The sequence below is a fragment of the Leopardus geoffroyi genome, chromosome B4 (genome assembly GCF_018350155.1).
Source record: "Leopardus geoffroyi isolate Oge1 chromosome B4, O.geoffroyi_Oge1_pat1.0, whole genome shotgun sequence".
NCBI classification, from domain to species: Eukaryota; Metazoa; Chordata; class Mammalia; order Carnivora; family Felidae; genus Leopardus; species Leopardus geoffroyi.
In genome coordinates, this window is record NC_059341.1 from 53168451 (window position 1) to 53187280 (window position 18830).

The following is an 18830-nucleotide window of genomic DNA, read 5'->3' on the forward strand; positions in this document are numbered from 1 at the left end:
AACAAATAAATAAATAAAGGGAGAAATAAGAAAGGTCAAAAATTAAATGTAATAAAAGAGAAAAACATTAGAAAGAATAAATACATTTTATAACTGATTCTTTGAGAAACAATAACAATAAAATAGAAAACCTATTAGGCTAACTCTCAAAGAGAGCTGGAGAAGGCACAAAAACACAAAATTAGAAATGAAGAGGACATAAGAATAATGTAAATTATAAGAATGGCCAGTATTTTGCTGGAAAAAACTATATTCTCATATTTCTGTATTTCTCATACTATTTTCCACATACTATTTTCTGATGCATCAGTAAATCTACCTGTTCAACCTAAATACAACCCAAATCTGACCACTTTTCCTCACCTTTCCCGGTACCTCTTTTCAGCCTCCACCATCTCACCTCTACCATTTTCCTACACAGTCTGCATTTAACACCTTGCTTATTAATTCTTTCTCCACAGAGAGAGAGAGAGATCTTTTTAAAATAATAGTTAAATCATGCCATTTTCACTCACAGATTTCAACTTTGGGTTCTCATGTCTCCCAGAATAAAATGCCAAACCCATAAAATGCTATATGGTCCTTCTTGCTATGGCTCTTACCTACTTACTGCCTTCAGCCCCTGGTCTCTTGAGCATATTTCTCACTCAGGTCCTTTCCATTTACTATTCCTTTTTCCCTCCTCACACCAGATATTGAAATAACTCACTCTCCTTTCATTCAGGCCAGAATTTACTGACTGCCCAATTTAAAATAACTACTTTATACCCCTATAATTTTCTATTCTCTTATCTAATTTATTTCCTCTTAGTATTTATAATCACCTAACATATTGTATATTAAATTATTATCCTGTTCTTCTTCTTAGAACATAAGTTCCAGAAGAGTAAGGTATTTGTCTGTTTTGATCACTGCTTTTTGTTTAGTGTTCTCATTAATACTTGGCACATATTAGTGCTTGATAACTATTTATTGAATACATTGATGAATGGTCTGACTAATAACTAGAAAACTTCTGGAAAATCCATTGAAAAGCTCTTGCAAACAGTAAGAGAATTTGGTAAGGCAAATGGTTCAAAGTTAATATAACAATAAGAAAAAAGACAAAATAGCTAAAAATAAGTTTAACTATTAATGTGTAGGATTCTACTGATGGACATAAAGAGTTAAAAGAGTAGAGAAAAATACCTTACTCTGTGATAAAAAGCATCAATATTGTGAAAAGGTTCACTTCCCTTGATATGTGGAATTAAAATACCAGTAGGTATATTTTGGGGTAAATGGACAAAGGTTTTTTTTTTTTTTTTTTTTTTTTTTTTTTACTGATGAGCAATCAGTTGACAATAATTAGAAACATTCTGGAAAGAAAAAGAGTAGTGAGCTAGACCATGTTTTATCAGATATTAAACTTGAAGTTCAGTTATCATAACCTAAAGGATATGAGACTGGTGAAATGGAGAATTGTGGATTAGCTTTAAGAAGCAAGGTATGGATCTAGATTCATGTAGAGATTTAGTAGATGATGATGGTAGCATTTCGGATCAGTGAGGAAAAGTCAATAAAGGAGGAAACACTTGCCTAACAATTTAAAGTTTAAAAGGACAGTAAGTTTGTGACCTACCTCATTCTTGTATCAAATAAATTTCAGATGGGTCCAAGATTTAAATGAAATTCAGAAATCAGCAAATACACAGTCATCTTTGTGTATCATGAAATAACCAGGGAAGGAAAAGATGGAAGATACATTGACTATTTACAAATTTTAAACTTTTGTATTTCAAAAATCACCATAAACAAAGTCAAAGAAAAATGAAAAAAATGGGAAAATTATGTGCAACACATATAGCAAACAAAAAGCTAATTTTTCTTACTTTTACACAGAAATGGAAAAAAATTAATAATCTCACATAAAATGGGCAAAGTGACTCAATGGATATTTCATCCAAAAAGAAAAGAGAGAAAAAAGTACTAATATCCAGCAAACACATGAAAAGACCCTTTTCATTCTTGATTTTAAAATGCTAATTAAGAAGATAGTGTGATGTACATTTGCATGTTACATAAAATGACCTAACTTTTTAGAGACTAGCTTAGAAAAATCACTCAAAATTAAAGACACATATTATTTGACCCAGGGAATTCCCTTCTAAGAGTTTCATAAATACTCCTATAAGTTTGCGAAGATAAATGTACCAAGATTTCGATTGCAGGGCCATATGCAAGAACAAAGAGAAGCAATTTAAATATCTACCAATACAAGCCTGATTAATAAATACTAGTATATTTGACACATGCTACAACATGGCTCAAACTTGAAAACATAAAACTAAGTGAAAGTTTGCATATTGTATGATTCCATTTATAGGAGATATCCAGAACAGGCAAGTCTTTAGAGACAGAAAGTAGATTAGTGATTGACAAAAGCTGATGTAGGGTAGAGGAACTGAGAGATGTTGGCTAAGAGTATGAGGTTTCTTTTGGGGGTAGGAAAAATGTTCTAAAATTGTGATGATGGATGCCCAACTCTATAAACATACTAAAAAACCACCAAGTTTTCTACTTTAAATGGATGAATTATAAGAGCTGTGAATTCTATCTTAATAAAACTTGGTAAAAATCATACCACCCAAAATTTTTTTTAAAAAAAGTAAGTTACAGTATATTGATGCAATGGAATATCATGCTGTCAATAAAAGGCATGGGAAATGCATTGTTGAGGGAAAATGACAAAGGTAGATTGTTAATTAAAAAAAAAAAAAAAGCATCTGTTAGCTTTCTTTCCAGCGGGCTGTGAGTGATGGGCATCCCTTGGGACAACTGGGAAAGACCAGGGGCAAAAGAAAGCCTTTCCACAAGGAGCAGAAGTTTGAGCTGGGACACACTCTGTTGCACTAAGATTGGCCTCTGCTGTATACACACAGTCTGACTTTGGGGAGGCAACAGTAATTACCGTGCCTGGAGGCTGGATCTGGGGAATCTCTCCTGGAGCTCCAAGTGTTCTATGTACAAAGCAAGGATCATCGATGTTGTCTGCAAATGCATCTATCAATGAACTGCTTCACCAAGATTCTGTGAAGAACTATATGATGATGACAGCACACTTCCCAACCATGGATGAATCCCACTATGTACTGTCCCTGGATCGGGAGGAGGCCCAGCTGACTCCTGAGGAGGAAGAGATTAAAAAAAAAAAAGATCAAAGAAAATGAAGAAGAAATATGAGGAAAGGTCAAAGAATGCCCAAATCAGCTTCTGGAGGAGGAGTTCCAGCAGGGCAAGTTTCTTGTGTGTATCACAAGAAAAGCAGGCCAGTGTGGCAGGGCAGATGGCCTTGTGCTAGAGGACAGGGAACTGGAGTTCTGTCTATCTGAGGAAAATCAAGGCCTGGAAAGGCAAACAAATCCTCTGTCCTCCCATCTTCGTTCATGTAATAAAGGTGCTTATTTTTAGAAAAAAAAAAAAAAAAGGTAGTGTATATAGGAGTGCATTTTTTTCTTTTTCTTGGTAACAAGAATAAGCAAACCTAAGCTTATTCATGCATAGATAATTTCTGGAAACAAACACAAGAAGTTATTAGCAATGTTTGCTTCTGGAGACAGGACTGACATTCAATGATGGAGGAATATATTCTTTTTACTCTGTATTCCTCTGTACCTTTTGTGGTTTTTTTTATGAACACTTTGATTAAAATTTTCAAATTACCTTAAAATTATGTGACAATGCTAATGTTCAAGTTTGCTATAATATTAATTGATCATTTGTTTCCTTCATCATTATTCGTTCTTTAGGAAGAAATTTCACCTAATTAGGAAATTTCACCTTTTAGGAAGAAAGTGCACCTCCTGTGTGTGAAAGAAGCCTGATTTAAAGATTAAAAGTTAGATGATGTAAATGGAGAGATATATTTCAAATTGTAGACTAAAGACTTTAATGTAAGACCTGAAACTGTGTGAAACTCCTAGAAGAAAACAGGAGAAAAAGCTCCATGACATAGGTCTTGACAATGATTTATTTGGATGTGATACCTAAAGCACAAGCAACAAAATGAAAAATAAACAAGTAGGACTACATGAAATTAAAAAGCACCGGCCCTGCAAAAGAAATCATCAACAAAGTGCAAAGACAGCCTAAGGAATGGGACAAATATTTACAAACTGTACATCTGAGAAGGGGTTAATATCCAAAATATATAAAGAACTCATACAGCTCAATGGAAAAAATCAAATAACCAATTCAAAAATGGGCAAAAGGTCTGCATAGACATTTCTCCAAAGAAAATATATGAAAGGCTAACAGGTCCCAGGACAGATGTTCAAATCACTGGTCATTAGGGAAATGCAAATCAAAACCACAATGAGATATCACCTCATGTCTGTTAGATTGGTCATTATGAAAAAGACAAGAAATAAACTCTGGCAAAGATGTGGAGAAAAGGAAAACCTTTGCACTGTTGATGGGATTGTAAACTGGTACAGCCACTATGAAAAACAGAATGGAAGATCCTCAAAAAATTAAAAATAGGATGATCATATGATCTGGTTATTCCGCTTCTGGGTATATATGTCCAGAGGAATGAAACACTATCTTGAAAAGATATGTGTACCTCTGTGTTTATAGCAGCATTATTTACAATAACTAAGACATGGAAACAACCTAAGTGTCCACTAATGGATGAATGGATAAAAAAGCTGTGGTATGTGTATACACCCACCCCCCCCCCCCCACAAAATTAAATATTATTCAGCCATAAAAAATGACAAAAACATCTGCCATTTGCAGCAACATGGATAGACATTGAGGACATTACGCTAAATGAAATAGGTCAGAAAGAGAAAGGCAAATATCGTATCATTTCATTTACCTGTGAAATCTAAAAATAAACAAATACAAAAAGCCAAACTCATAGAAAAAAGATCAGATTTGTGTTTATCAGAGGCAGGGAGTAAGGGGAAGGAGAATCGGAGGAAGATGGTCAAAAAATGTAAACTTCTAGTTATCAGGTAAGTAAGTACTAGGGATGGAATGTATCACATGATGACTATGGTTAACATCTATATGATATATGTATATGAAGGTTATAAAGAGTAAATTCTGAGTTATCACAAGGAAAATTTCTTGCCTTTTTTTTTTTTGCTTTCTCTCTTTTCTTATTTTTTAATTTATTGTATTTTTAAGTAAACTCTATACCAATTGTGGGGCTTGAACCCAAGATACTGAGATCAAGAGTCACATGCTCCACCAACTGAGCCAGCCAGGTGCCCCGCTTTTAATTTATATTATTTTTAAGTAAATGCTTTCTCTTTTTGTAAATGCTAACTAAATTATTGTAGTAATCATTTCACAATGTATATAAATCAAACCATCAGGCTATACACCTTAAACGTACACAGTGATGTATGTTAATTATATCTCAATACAACTGGAACAAATTAAAATTAAAACATTGGGATGGGGAGAGAATGAGATCTGTTGCTCTTGTTCAAGTTTACACACATTGCTAGATGGTTTCAAAAGACTGGGTGTTCCCTAGGGCTTGTCCATTATTGTTATGCATGAAAGCAAGTTCTGAGTGCTGAGCATTAGCAAACTAAGATCTTTCATGGACTCAAGGTCCAGTAAAGATAGCTCTTGTTTTTATTGGAGTCAATAGCTGTGAGAAAAGGTTTTTTCCCTTAATCGTTTGTTCTTTCATTCAACCAATATATATTGAGTGCTTGCTTTTACAATGTACTGGACCAGGCACTGGGTATATAGTGGTGACTAATAATAATCATACTTACATTTATTGAGCCATTAACCAGAGCATGGTTCTAAGCATGTTACAGAAATGATCTCATTTTCCTCACAAGAATGCTGGGATATGGATACTACTATTACACTTTTTAACAGAAGAGGAAATTAGAGTTTAGAGAGGTTGAGTAGGTTACTCAAGATTACATAGCTAATAATAAGCAATGACCTTAGGGTTTGAACCTACAGAATCTGATTACAGAACATTTACTTCTTTTTTTCTTTTTTAATGTTTTTATTTATTTATTTTGAGAGAGAGAGAGAGAGAGAGAGAGAGCAGAGAGCATGGAAGAGCAGGGGGAGCTGCAGAGAGAGAGGGATAGACAGAATCCCAAACAGGCTCTGTGCTGTCAGTGTGGAGCCCTACATGAGGCTGGATCTCATGACCATGAGATCGTGACCTCAGTCGAAATCAAGAATTGGACGCTTAAGTGATTGAGCCACCTAGGCACTCCAGAACATTTACTTCTAAACATTATATACTGCCTTTAAAAGCACCATTAATTTCATCGTGGGAGAAGGGAATCTTGCCATTCTATCACTCCCGCATTATAGAAAGGAATAGTTATCAATATTACTAGCAAGGAAGAACAAGACAGACATTTTTCCTGCACTCACTCAATTATTCAACAGAATTTTTTTTTTTTTTTTTTTTTTTTTTAATTAAGTACTGGGGCACCTGGGTGGCTCAGTCAGATAAGCATCAGACTTCGGCTCAGGTCATGATCTTACAGTTCAGAGGTTTGAGCCACATGTCGGGCTCTGTGCTGACAGCTCAGAGCCTGGAGCCAGCTTCAGATTCTGTGTCTCCCTCTCTCACTGCCTCTCCCTGCTCCTACTCTGTCTCTCTTTCAAAAAGAAATAAAACATTAAAAAAAAAAAAAATCTACCGTATGCCTAGTACTGCTCTAAGTCCTGTGGCTATAACAGTGAAAAAGACTGGTAAGATCTCTGCCCACAAGGTATTTACATTCTAGTAGATGAGAAAGTCTAAACAAGTAAAATGCAAAAAATAACCACAAATTGAGGTGAGAGAGAAATTGATTACAAGAGTAGAGTAAAATAGAAGTGAGCTATTTGCGATTAAGGGTCAGAGAGAAACTCTCTGAGTAAGGCGACAGTGGCCAAGATGGTAACATGTACTCAAAACCATTTACTTTGCCTTCTGGGCACAGAGCTAAACAGCATTTCCCAGGCTCTTTTACAAATTGATGGAGCCAGTGGAATCTGGGCAAAATTGGCAGACTCCTCTTTGAGGCCTGGTGCTAAACCTCTGCTGTGATGCTCCACACATTCTTCCTTTGTCTTCTTGCTGGGCACAGACAGTCAAGTGAAGAACTCTGAGGCCTTAGAAAGTGATAAAGCCACCTACTGAGGAGGGACCCTGAATCCTCATTAGGAAGGCTGTCTGTAGGAACCTGACATGAGCTGATTAGACTGTGTCATGACTGAGGGATAAACCTTTTTTTTTTTTTTTTTTTAACAAGCCACTGAGATTTGGGGGTTGTTATGGCAATTAGCACATCCTGATACATTAAGCGCTATTGAAGCCAAATCTTGAGAGATGAGAATGATGTAGTGTGGGAAAGAGTGTTGCAGAGAAAGGAAATAGCATGTGCAAAGGGTCTGAGGCATGTGCAAAGGGAAGGAACTGCTGTGGACAACAATCTGAAAGGTGCCAGTATGCCTGCAGCCTCAGTGAGTGAGGGTGTTGAAGTGGGGAAGCGACACCTGCAACCCAAGAAGGCAGGTCTTTGCAGACCTTGATGTGAGGGCTTGATTCTCAATGCAATGAAAAGCCATAAATGTGTTTCAACCAAGGGGGTGGCATGATTCATGTGATAAAAATAACCTGAGTTGTTAGTGTAGAGCAAATTAGAACACGCAAAACTACATTTAGGACCAGGACAAGGTTACATAATTTGTGGGGCCCAGTGCAGAATGAAAATGTGAGGCCCCTGATAAAAAATTATTTAAAATTTCAACACTGCAACAGCAGAGCATTAAACAAAATACAGGGATGACTCCCAGGTCATCGCAGCGGGAACGGGGGGCATTGGGTGTTTTCTCCAAGTGACGGGAAACCGGAAGAAGCACGGGTTATCCCCATGAAGTGATCATGTGGAAATGGCAACGGTGGATGGTAACTACCTACACCACTTAGGAGAAAAGAACAACCTTCACCTGAAAGGGCTGCAGGGGGGGCTGAGCCTGTGATGAGATGCAGATTTTAATTAAAGCAAGGGGATGCACAGGCTTTCGTTAAAGGGATTCAGGATATAGGTTTGTTTACTAATCAAAGTATGGGAACTTTAGAGGGCACAGTGTGGTGGCAGAGAGTGTGGCTGACCAAAGTGGCCAATGAAGGATGATACTCAGTTCCAGTCCTTCCTTCCTTCACTATCAGTGATGTGCATGGTGATGAGAATAGCAAAGAACATGTCCTATCAGATTACTCTCAGTTCTGTTCCTAATTAGAGCCCAATAAAGTGGCTTATAATAACTAAAGCAGAGGAAGCACTTTATTTAGGGGGTCAGATTATTGCCAGAATCCTAGATGATGAGCTTACTTAAGGCAACATGGGATCTCCCATAGTGTCTGAGTCTTTCATATTATCAGCCTTTCTCAGTGCTTTGGTGGTAAGTGTCTCCTAGACCTCCGAGGAGTCTGTGGTTTATCCAAAATCTACTTTCAAACCTATTCTTAAAATGATTCCAAGCAGCCCAAGTTATTAATTTATAATCTAAAAGAAACAAAACAAAATAAAGTAGATTAAGATTATTTTTTTGAGCTAGCATACACCTTTGCTAATAAACTAACTCACAGTAAGGAGACAAACACATACCAACCCAAAGCAAAATTAAATATACAGATAAAATGCTGGTAAAATGCTGTTTTGCATAGATTTAAATATTGTAATTTGCTGGGTTTGTGAGGCAGGCAGATGCAGTTCATTCTGAAGTAGCTTTTGGGTCTTTTCACATGATTTGGCTATTCTTAGATTTCTGAGTCATTCTGTCCTCCATGCTAGTCGTTTTCAATTCCATATTCTCTATTCATGAGGGAGATACAACATTAACCAGTCCAAATTTGGCTATGTGGCTTAATACTCTGAACAAACAGGCTATATATTCATTCCTATTCTTAGCAATACCTTGGGACAAGTTGAATGTAAATAAAATATTTGGGCAATGCACTCTCACACTGTAGAATTTCTGGTAAGAGGTGCCAGGAAACCTTGGCATGCACATTATTGCATAATTGTTTTGAATCAATTTGATTGTCCTCTTAATGACTAAAATCCCAAAGCAGTAGGAATACTTAGGAAATAACAGAAATGTGGATAACATGGGATGAGCCAAAGACCCTGCCAATGTTTTATCCAACAGAAGCATCATATCCTAAACACTAATGCAGGAGATACATTGATATCTGGAAATGAAATTCCTTTGACAAATGGAAGATAGGAATAAATTCTTTATCCAAGGTGTCATCATGGGAGCTAGGAAGTGTGGGTATAAATAGACTGTAAGGGGACTGGGAATTGAAATTTGAAATTCCATCTACATGGGTTTGTGAATACAGCAGAGGAAGAGGGAGAGAATCCACCAGATAAATTAAGGATTCCCAATGTTTTACTGTATTTTTTATGCCCACCTGATGAAAGTATCAGCTAGATTGTTGCTCCTTGAAGATAAAAAAACCATAGCTCTTCATCCTCGTATCTCCATTGCCCCAAATAAGGCCTGGGACACAATGGACACTTGATGACTATTTGTTGAACTATAAGAAACTTCAGTGGCAGGGTAAAGCAGGCCCACACTTATTCTTCCACCATATTGTTCTAGGGGAGCCACTGTGTGTTAGAACCACCTCCTTACCCTCCAACTAGCTTTTAGCCCATAGTCTCATCAACCACTCTGAAAATTTCAGTGGAAGCAAAGTATTGACTCTGTCCTACTTTTTACCTCATCCTCCATTTTCCCCCATTTTTCCATCAGGAAGGTTTAGGGAACCGTATATGCCTCAACTGCAGTAGAATCCCAGCTCTGAATAGGTGACCTCTCAGGTGGAGAAGTATTAGCTCTGATATGACTTGTCTGGTAAGGGCTATCAATCTAACTTAGGTCCCAGACCATCTTCTTTGTCTTCAAAAATTACAACCAACTTGAGATAATTCTTGGCTCCCTCATTGAACAAGTAGATATTAAAGACCAAAAGGCAGCATGTGTACGTAGTTTTGTGTCACTTTGTACCAATATGTGGTACTCCTAAGAAGTTAGATATTATAAGTCACATGCAGATTCATATTCCATGCTTTTATGCGTGTTTGAGATCAATTTCTTTAGTACTCAATTCCACTGTTTCCTAAAAGGAAGCCAGAAGAAAGAAGTACCATACACATCATAGGAAAGAATTCCAGGAAAAAAAGGAATGGTCTACAGAGGCTTAGGCCACAAAAGTTGAACTAAAATAAATTCAGAAGAGTATCCATTGGAGCTAGTAATTAGGTCAATGACATTCTTAGTAGAAGCAAGTTCAATATGCTGCTCAGAACAGAAGTCAGTATTCTGAGGGTTGTGAGGTAAAGAAGTAGAAGCTGAAGGAGCTTGACCAAAAGAAGGAAGGAGAGAGAAGGATTAAGTCTATAGAAGAATTTAGGATAAGTAATGAAAATGTTTTTAAATAGGGCAGACCTGAATGTGTGTAAAAGCTGTAAGAGAAGATTCAGTTTTGGCTAACTCCATATGTGGATAAATAGAGGCCAGCTAAGGCCAGGCCATGAAGTGGGTACAAGAACCAGGAAGCAGTCAGCTGGGTAAGGGATGGACAGGGCTGGCCTCTGGGCTGCAGAACAAAGGGAAAGAGTCCTCTGAGAGTAGAGATAAAATCAAAGGCAGGCCAACTTTTCAACTTTAATGAATCTAAAGGGAGACTCCTGATTTAAGGCAGTAAGATAAAAACAGAGTAAATAAAGCTGTCGTGAAAGTCATTGAAGCAAACAGTAGGAAGTAGATCCTGGAGAAATTGCCTATGCATTGGGAACATAGCCACCATTCTTGTAGAGCTCTGGTTGCCCTGCAGAGAAGGAAAAATTTAGGGTGCCAACCTGGCTGGGTAAATAAAGATGTCAAAGATACTGGAGAAAGAGTTTGTAACAGATAGAACAAGGTCCCTGAGGTCATGAAGTGTGTTGGCATCCTGACCATAGGTTGAGTAATTAACTTCATTAACATGCAAACCATACATGAGTTTCTGAGCCAAGAGGGAGAGTCAGCTTGAAGGCATTTTTTATGGGCTTAGATACCTGGGATCTAGAGCGGAAATTTCACTTGTGTTTAGACTCTGAGGGAAAAATACATGTGCGTATTAAAAAGTTTGCATATTGTGTTTTTACAATCCCCAGTATTCTTAAACATTCCAAAAACTATGGCCAAAGAGACGTCATAAAATATTTGTGTTTAAATAACCTTTAGTAGTTTTTACATGGTTATTATTCTTTCCATTTGAAAGGATATTTCTTAACCTAGTTTTCTCTGTACCAGTCCTCCAAAGTACTCCTCTTAATTTCCATTTAATGAAAATCTCTACATTTATGGGTTTGTATTTTCTTTGGATTTAAGTTAATCCTTCAAGAGGAGCGTTAACTCTCTCAAGCTACTGGAACTCTGCTTTCTGGAACTGTTAACATTTACTACTGGGGAGTGACTATGGCACCAGGGAGGAGTTGGCTCAGTACATTTTTTCAACCAAATTACTAACATAATAATTTTTGAATCAGAATATTGGAACTAAAAATCTAGATTTAGAAAATTATTCACTATTTAAAGACAAAATAACTATGTTCATGATTTATATTTTGTTATTTCCAAGTGTTTCTCTGAGAAGTCCTTGTGCTTTATTGTGTCTGTTTATAGTCCCTCATTCTATGAAATCCAGTATTATTTGACATTAAAAATCTAGGATAATGATGAAAATATCTGGTTTGTTGAAATTTAATATCTAGATTCAGAAAGAAAATAAACAGGAGAGGGAGGACAAAACTCACACTAAGGATTATTTCTTTTGCATGTCTTTCTTTTTGGATTAAAAATATTTTTAAAAAAGAAGGAACTTTTTCTTAAACAGCATCAATTGCAATGAATACTTGGTTATTAGACGCTCGTGTACCTCAATTATTCATTTTTGGAAGTTATTAGTTTACTAAGTGAAGCTCATAATCGAAAAGAGCTAATCAGACCTTGAAATCAGGTCTCCAAAATCATAAATGTTGAGTCTCAGTTTTTATTGGAAACTTCTAGGTGTCTTCCATATTTACCAATGCTGTTCTACTTCTTGTCTCTCTAAAATTGCATAGCAGATTTTCCCTTACTTTGTAATCTTTGACATACACATGTATATAAAATAAGTTATTTATTTATTTTATTCTTTTTCCAACAATATTTTTATTATTTTGCCTTAAATTTTCAATTAAAGGTCTGGAAGAGGTAAATAATTAATAATTCGGATTTTTTTTAAAAAATGGTGCTCTTTGGATAAATCTGAGATCTTGACATCTGCTAATTACATTGATAACTTGGAAAGTGAGTGGAGAATTCTTATTTATTCATGCACATAATGAATGATATTGGATGTATGTTTCCTTCTGGCTCAACACTTCAAGGTCGTGCACTGATCCCCACATATGTTGTATCAATGTCGAGATATCACACTGTCTTATAATAATAACAATAAAAGAATAATTTATAAGGACATTTTAGAACTTATCAGCAGGCTATAAAATCTATTTGATTGAACAACATTGTAAACTATGGTTATTGTGCCACTGAATTAACCAAAGCACCAAAAAAATTATAGATCAAGAACTGCTGAGCCTGATTCTCTATTTCCAGCCAGAATGGAGCTAAGAATATGCTTCATGGATGTGAACTATGCAAGAACTCTCCCTCTCCCTCTCATATCCTCTTTTCCATTTGTCTCCAAGCAGAAAATTATCCAGTAGGTACCAGTAATGGTGTTTAGAGAAAGATTTATGCCTATTGACTTCGAAAGGATTGCAGGTAAAACCTTGCTCTGGAGGGGAGAAAAAGCTGAACGTGTAAAGGGTACAAACTCTGTCTGGGTGGACTTATTGGCTCAGTCAAGAAATTAAAGTGACCTATTTGGTATCTACTATACATTTAACTGTGTAAAATGTGGCAGTGTAAATATGAATCATAAGCTAATTTACTGAACATGCTGCAATTTATTTGGAGAGATGAATGTGATAGGATGATGTACAAATAATTAATATATTTCCCATTCTTCCTCCACCCTCATTTGTATACTTTGGGGCTGCGATGCAACCCCATTTTATCTAGGTAGGCATCGTCCAAAAGGAGATTCTCACTCATTAGCTGTAAATCGGAAAAAATTGGGAGAAGAAGTGATTGGACAGAAGCAGCTGCCCACCCTAGTAGCATATGAACTATGATTGCTAAACTATGCAGGCAGGGAGGGTTGGAGGGGATGAAAGAGAGAAACAGAGATCTTAGAAAATATTGAAAAGGGGACTATGATAGAATCTTACTATACTTAAGAATGTAAGGCTGAGAATAGAGAGGTTGAATGCCTCTGTCTAGTGGAATGCTGGAAAGTAGCAGTGTCACAGATGTGTCCTTGCCATATAAATGCCAATAATTAGTAAAGAGGGCTGTTTGGAGAATCTCAATGGCAGAACAGGCTAAGATAGTTGGGATAAGCTAGGCATTTCTGCTACTATTACCAGGGCTTAGTTTTGCAGCAGTCAGCTTATGGCTTGATGGGGGATGAGAGGGTGTCTAAGGTAGCCTCCCTCACATGTCCGGAGACCTAGTGTTGACTATTGCCCATGATCAATGATCTGTGAGATCTCTCATGTTTCAGTAGTTGCTTCCAGGCCTCCTCCAATGGCAAGGATATTTTCCAAGAGTGTGAAGAAAAAACTAAAGCCTTCTTGAAAATTAGGTTCTGGAACTCCTACAACAGCACTTTTCTTACATTTCATTAGAGCAAGTCAAAAGGTGAGAGCTTAGCTTCAAAGAGTGGAAAAATAGATTCCACTATTTAATGGGAGGAACTGCGAAGTATTTGTGGTCATATTCAATCTACCACAGTCTGCCCTCTGGCTATGCAAAATCTGTTCATCCCTCCAAAAAAGCCTCATCTCTTGGAGTGCTGAGACCTTGTGGTAAGCAATGCTTTTGAGCATATGCCACACGTGGCTATTGAACAATTGAAATGTGTCTATTGCAAATTGAGATGTGCTGATATTTAAAATACACATAGGATTTCAAAGACTTAGTAGGAAGAATATAAAATATCTCTGTAATACTTTTTTATAGTGATTCTATTTTTCCCAGATTTCAAGGGTATAATAGACATATAACATTGTGTAAGTTCAAGGTATACAACATGGTAATTCCATATAGGTATATACTGTGAAATGATTACCATACTAAGACTAATTAACACATCCATCACCTCACGTAGTTACCCATTGTGTATGTGTGTGTGTGTGTGTGTGTGTGTGTTTCAGAGCTTCTAAGATCTACTCTTTCAGCAACTTTCAATTATACAATATAGCAGTGTTAACTATAGTCACCATGCTATTCATTATATACCCAGAACATATTCATCTTGTAACTGGAAGTTTGTACCCTGTGGCCACCTTGGCCCATTTCTCTCTCCACTGCCCCCCCTGCAAGGCCACCCCTGCCAATCTGTTGTTTCTGAGTCTAGTGTTTTATTTCCATAATGAGGTGAGATCATACGGTATTGTCTTTGTCTGACATTTCATTTACATTAATGACCTCAAGTTTCATTTATATTGTCAGAAATGCCAGAATTTCCTTCTTTTTTATAGTTGAGTAATATTAACCTTGGATTGCAACTAACTTGTTCTGTGAGTGTTCTACAAGATGAACAAACATTTCTAATAAGTTTTAACTTGATAAATGAGTGATGTCTTGCAATACAAGTAGTATGTGACACTGAATGTCACATGATCACAACTGAGCCAAGGTTACTCTCTCTCTCTCTGTCTCTCTCTCTCACTGCAGGATTGTGGGTGATAATCTCCCATGCTTGGCTACTTGGTCTCAGGCCATGGTGTTTGGCAGAAATCAGAAAATCTGATTTCTGAAAATCAGAAATGTTTTTCAGATTTCTGGCACTAGTGTATTTTTTGTCACATCAAAGCACCTATGGATAGTCCTCTGCTTTTTCATGCAAGAGTAAGCTTAGGAATGCTTTGATGAAATCTAGGTCAGTCTGCCTGCAGATATAGAACCTTTCCTCTGCTGCCTCATTGCCAGTTACACAGTGTATGACAAGAGGTTATTAATACTATACTGTAGTCAATGCCTGTGTGAGCGTATATAATGGTCTCCATGCAGAAAAAATTGAAAAGGAGGTAAGAAGGTGATGATTACAGTGGAAGTTAAGAAGGAGATCATTGGAAATATGAATGAAGTATGCAAGTGGCTGAAATTGCAAGATTTTATAAGAAGTCTATGTTTGCATCTTGTCTGCAGAGGAGGAAGAGAAAAAGGTGAAGGAATCCCTCACTTCAAATGAGATTAGGGAGATGTGTTAAATGTGGGAAACTGCAAAATTCTGTAGAAAAGCACCATCCAAATAAGGCTGTAGCAGAGTGAGCAATGAATCTGTTTAACGACAATGCAATGTCACATTTCTGCAAAATCCTCAAAAGGAGGCGTGTCATTGGATAGTTTTCTTGCTAAAGTTACATGAAATAAAAAGAATCCATTGAGCCAATGGATAGCAGTGATTCCGTTAGTGATAGTGAAAGTTGTCCTACACAATAACCCTCTTCCCTTGTCTCCCTCACACCAGCCACAAAGGTTTTCAAAGGTAATTGCAGGTTAATTTGTTTATTTTTCTTTATATTTTGTATTTTCTTTATTATTTTGTATTATAGTACTGTAATCATTTTTATATGAATATTTTTGGGTCGTGGAACGAATCATCTGAGTTTCCATTATTTCTTATGGGGAAATTTGCTTTGATATACAAATGTTTTGGATTAAAAGCATGTTTGTGGAATGAATTATGCTCTCAAACCAAGGTTTTACTGTACACACACACACACACACACATTTTCTTTATTCATCTGTTGATGGACACTTAGGTCATTTCTATGTCTTGGCTATTGTAAAAATTCTTTAATGAACATGGGGTACAGGTATCTTTTCATTTCCTTCAGATATATACCCAGAAGTGGGATTGCTATATTATACAGTAATTCTGTTTTTAGTTTTTTGAGGAACCTCCATTCTGTTTTCCATAGTGACTGTACCAATTTATATTTCCACCAATGGCACACTTTTCTCCACATCCTTGCCAGCACTTGTTACGTCTTATCTTTTGATACTAGCCGTTCTAACAGGTGTGAGGTGGTATCTCGTGGTTTTGATTTGCATTTCTGTGATGATTAATGTTAAGCATATTTTCATGTGCCTGTTAGCCATTTGAATATCTTCTTTGGAAAAATGTCTTTTCAAGCCCTTTGCCCACTTTTATTTATATTTATATTTATATTATTTATATTTATATTTATATTTATATTTATATTATTTATATTTATTTTTTTATTGGTTTCAGGAGTAGAATTTAGTGATTCATCACTTACATATAATATCCAGTGCCCTCCTTAATGCCCATCACCCATTTAGCCCATCCTGCCACCCGCCTCCCCTCCAGCAAACCCTCCAGTTTGTTCTCTGTATTTAAGAGTCTCTTATGGTTTGCCTCCCTCTCTGTTTTTATCTTATTTTTCCTTCCCATCCCTTATGTACATCTGTTTTGTTTCTTAAATTCCACATATAAGTGAAATCATGATATTTGTCTTTCTCTGACTGACTTATTTCACTTAGCATAATACACTCTAGCTCCAGCCACATCATTGCAAATCCTTTGCCTGCTTTTAAATCAGTTATTTGTTTCTATATTTTTGCAATTGAGTTGAATTCTTTATATATTTTGGATATTAACTCCTTATCAGATATATGGTTTATGAATATTTTCTACCATATCTTAGGTTGCCTTTTCCATTTTGTTGATGATTTCTTTTGCCTTGTAGAAGCTTTTTAGTTTAGTTTAGTTTAGTTTAGTCTCACTTGTTTATTTTTGCTTTTGTGGCTTGTGCTTTTGGTGTCATGTCCTAAACATTATTGCCAAGGACAATGCCAAGGAACTTTCCTCTATGTTTTCTCCTAGGAGTTTTATGATTTCAGGTCTTATATTTAAGTTTTTATTCCATTTCAAGTTAATTTTTATGAGCGGTGTAAGGTAGGAGTTCAGTTTCATTCTTTTGCATGTGAATATCTAGTTTATTGAGTATCTTTTCTCCATTGGGTATTCTTGGCTCTCTTGTCAAATATTAGTTAACTGTATATGCATGCAGTTTTCTGGGTTTTTGATTCTACAGTGGTCTATGTGTCTATTTTTATGCTGATAACATACTTTTTTGATTTACTATAGCTTTGTAATATAGTTTGAAATCAGGAAATGTGATGTTTCCAGCATCATTCTTCTTTCTCGGGATTGCTTTGGCTATTCTGAGTTGCATGTGGTTCCATATGAATTTTAGGATTGTGTTTTCTTCCTCTGCAAAAAAAAAAAAAAAAAAAAAAAAAAAAAGTCCATTGGAACCTTAATAGGGATTGCATTGAATCTATAAATAGCTTTGGTTAGCATGGACATTTTAATAGTATCAATTCTTCCACTCTATGAACATGACTTGTATTTTCTATTTATTTGTATCTTCTTTAATTTCTTTCATCAAAGTTTTATAGTTTTCAGTGTAGACTTTTCACCTCCCTACTTATATTTACTCCTAAATATTTTATTGTTTTGATGTTATTGTAAATGGATTTTTTTCTTTATATCTTTTTCAGTAATTCATTGTTACTGTATAGAAACACAACTGATTTGGGGCCCAGTTGTGCATGGGTGGCCCAGTTGGTTAAGTGTCTGACTCTTGATCTCAGCTCAGGTCTTGATCTTAGGGTTGTGAGTTTAAGCCCTGCATTGCATTCTGTGCTGGGCATGAAGCCTAGAAAGAAAGAAGGAAAGAAGGAAAGAAGGAAAGAAAGAAAGAAAGAAAGAAAGAAAGAAAGAAAGAAAGAAGAAAGAAAGAAAGAAAGAAAGAAAGAAAGAAAGAAAGAAAGAAAGAAGGAAAGAAGGAGGGAGGGAGGGAGGGAGGGAGGAAGGAAGGAAGGAAGGAAGGAAGGAAGGAAGGAAGGAAGGAAGACACAACTGATTTTTGATTTTGAGTCCTCACTGGGTTTACTAGTTCCTACAGTTTTTTGGTGTAGTCTTTATAATTCTATATGTAGAATTATATATATATGGAGAGAGAGAGAAGATAATGTCATCTGCAATAAAAATACTTTACTTTTTTCTTTCAATTTTGGTACCACTTATTTCTTTGTTTTGCCTAATTGCTCTGGTTAGGTCTTCCAGTATTATGGTGAATACAAGTATTGAGAGTAGGCACCTTTGTCTTATTTCTTGAAAGTTTCAACCTTTCATCATTGAGTATGATGTTAGCTGTGGGCTTATCATATAAGAACTTTTGTTAAGGTACATTCCTTCTACACCCAATCTGTTAAGGTATTTGTTATGAATAGATGTTGAATTTTGCCAAATTCATTTCCCACATTTATTAAGATAATTATATGATTTTTATTGTTCATTCTGTTAGTGTGATGTATCACATTTATTGATTTGCACATGTTAAATCATCCTTCCATCCCAGGTATGAATCCCACTTGATCATGGCATATGATCTTTTTAATGTGCTATTGAATGTGGTTTGATAGTTTGAGGTTTTTTGTTTTTTTTTTTTGAGAATTTTTGCATTAGTATTCACTAGGGATATTGGTTTATAGTTTTCTTATAGTGTTCTTATCTGGCTTTGGTATCAGCGTAGTGCTGACTTCATAAAATGAATTTGGGAATGCTCCCTCTTCAACTGTTTGGAAGAATTTGAGAA

General features: G+C 36.1%; 1 pseudogene; it reads left to right on the plus strand.

Annotated features, from left to right (window-relative positions):
- Positions 1-2797: 2797 nt before the first annotated feature.
- The window catches only part of LOC123591797, a 56577-nt pseudogene continuing 40544 nt past the window's right edge, over positions 2798-18830 (plus strand).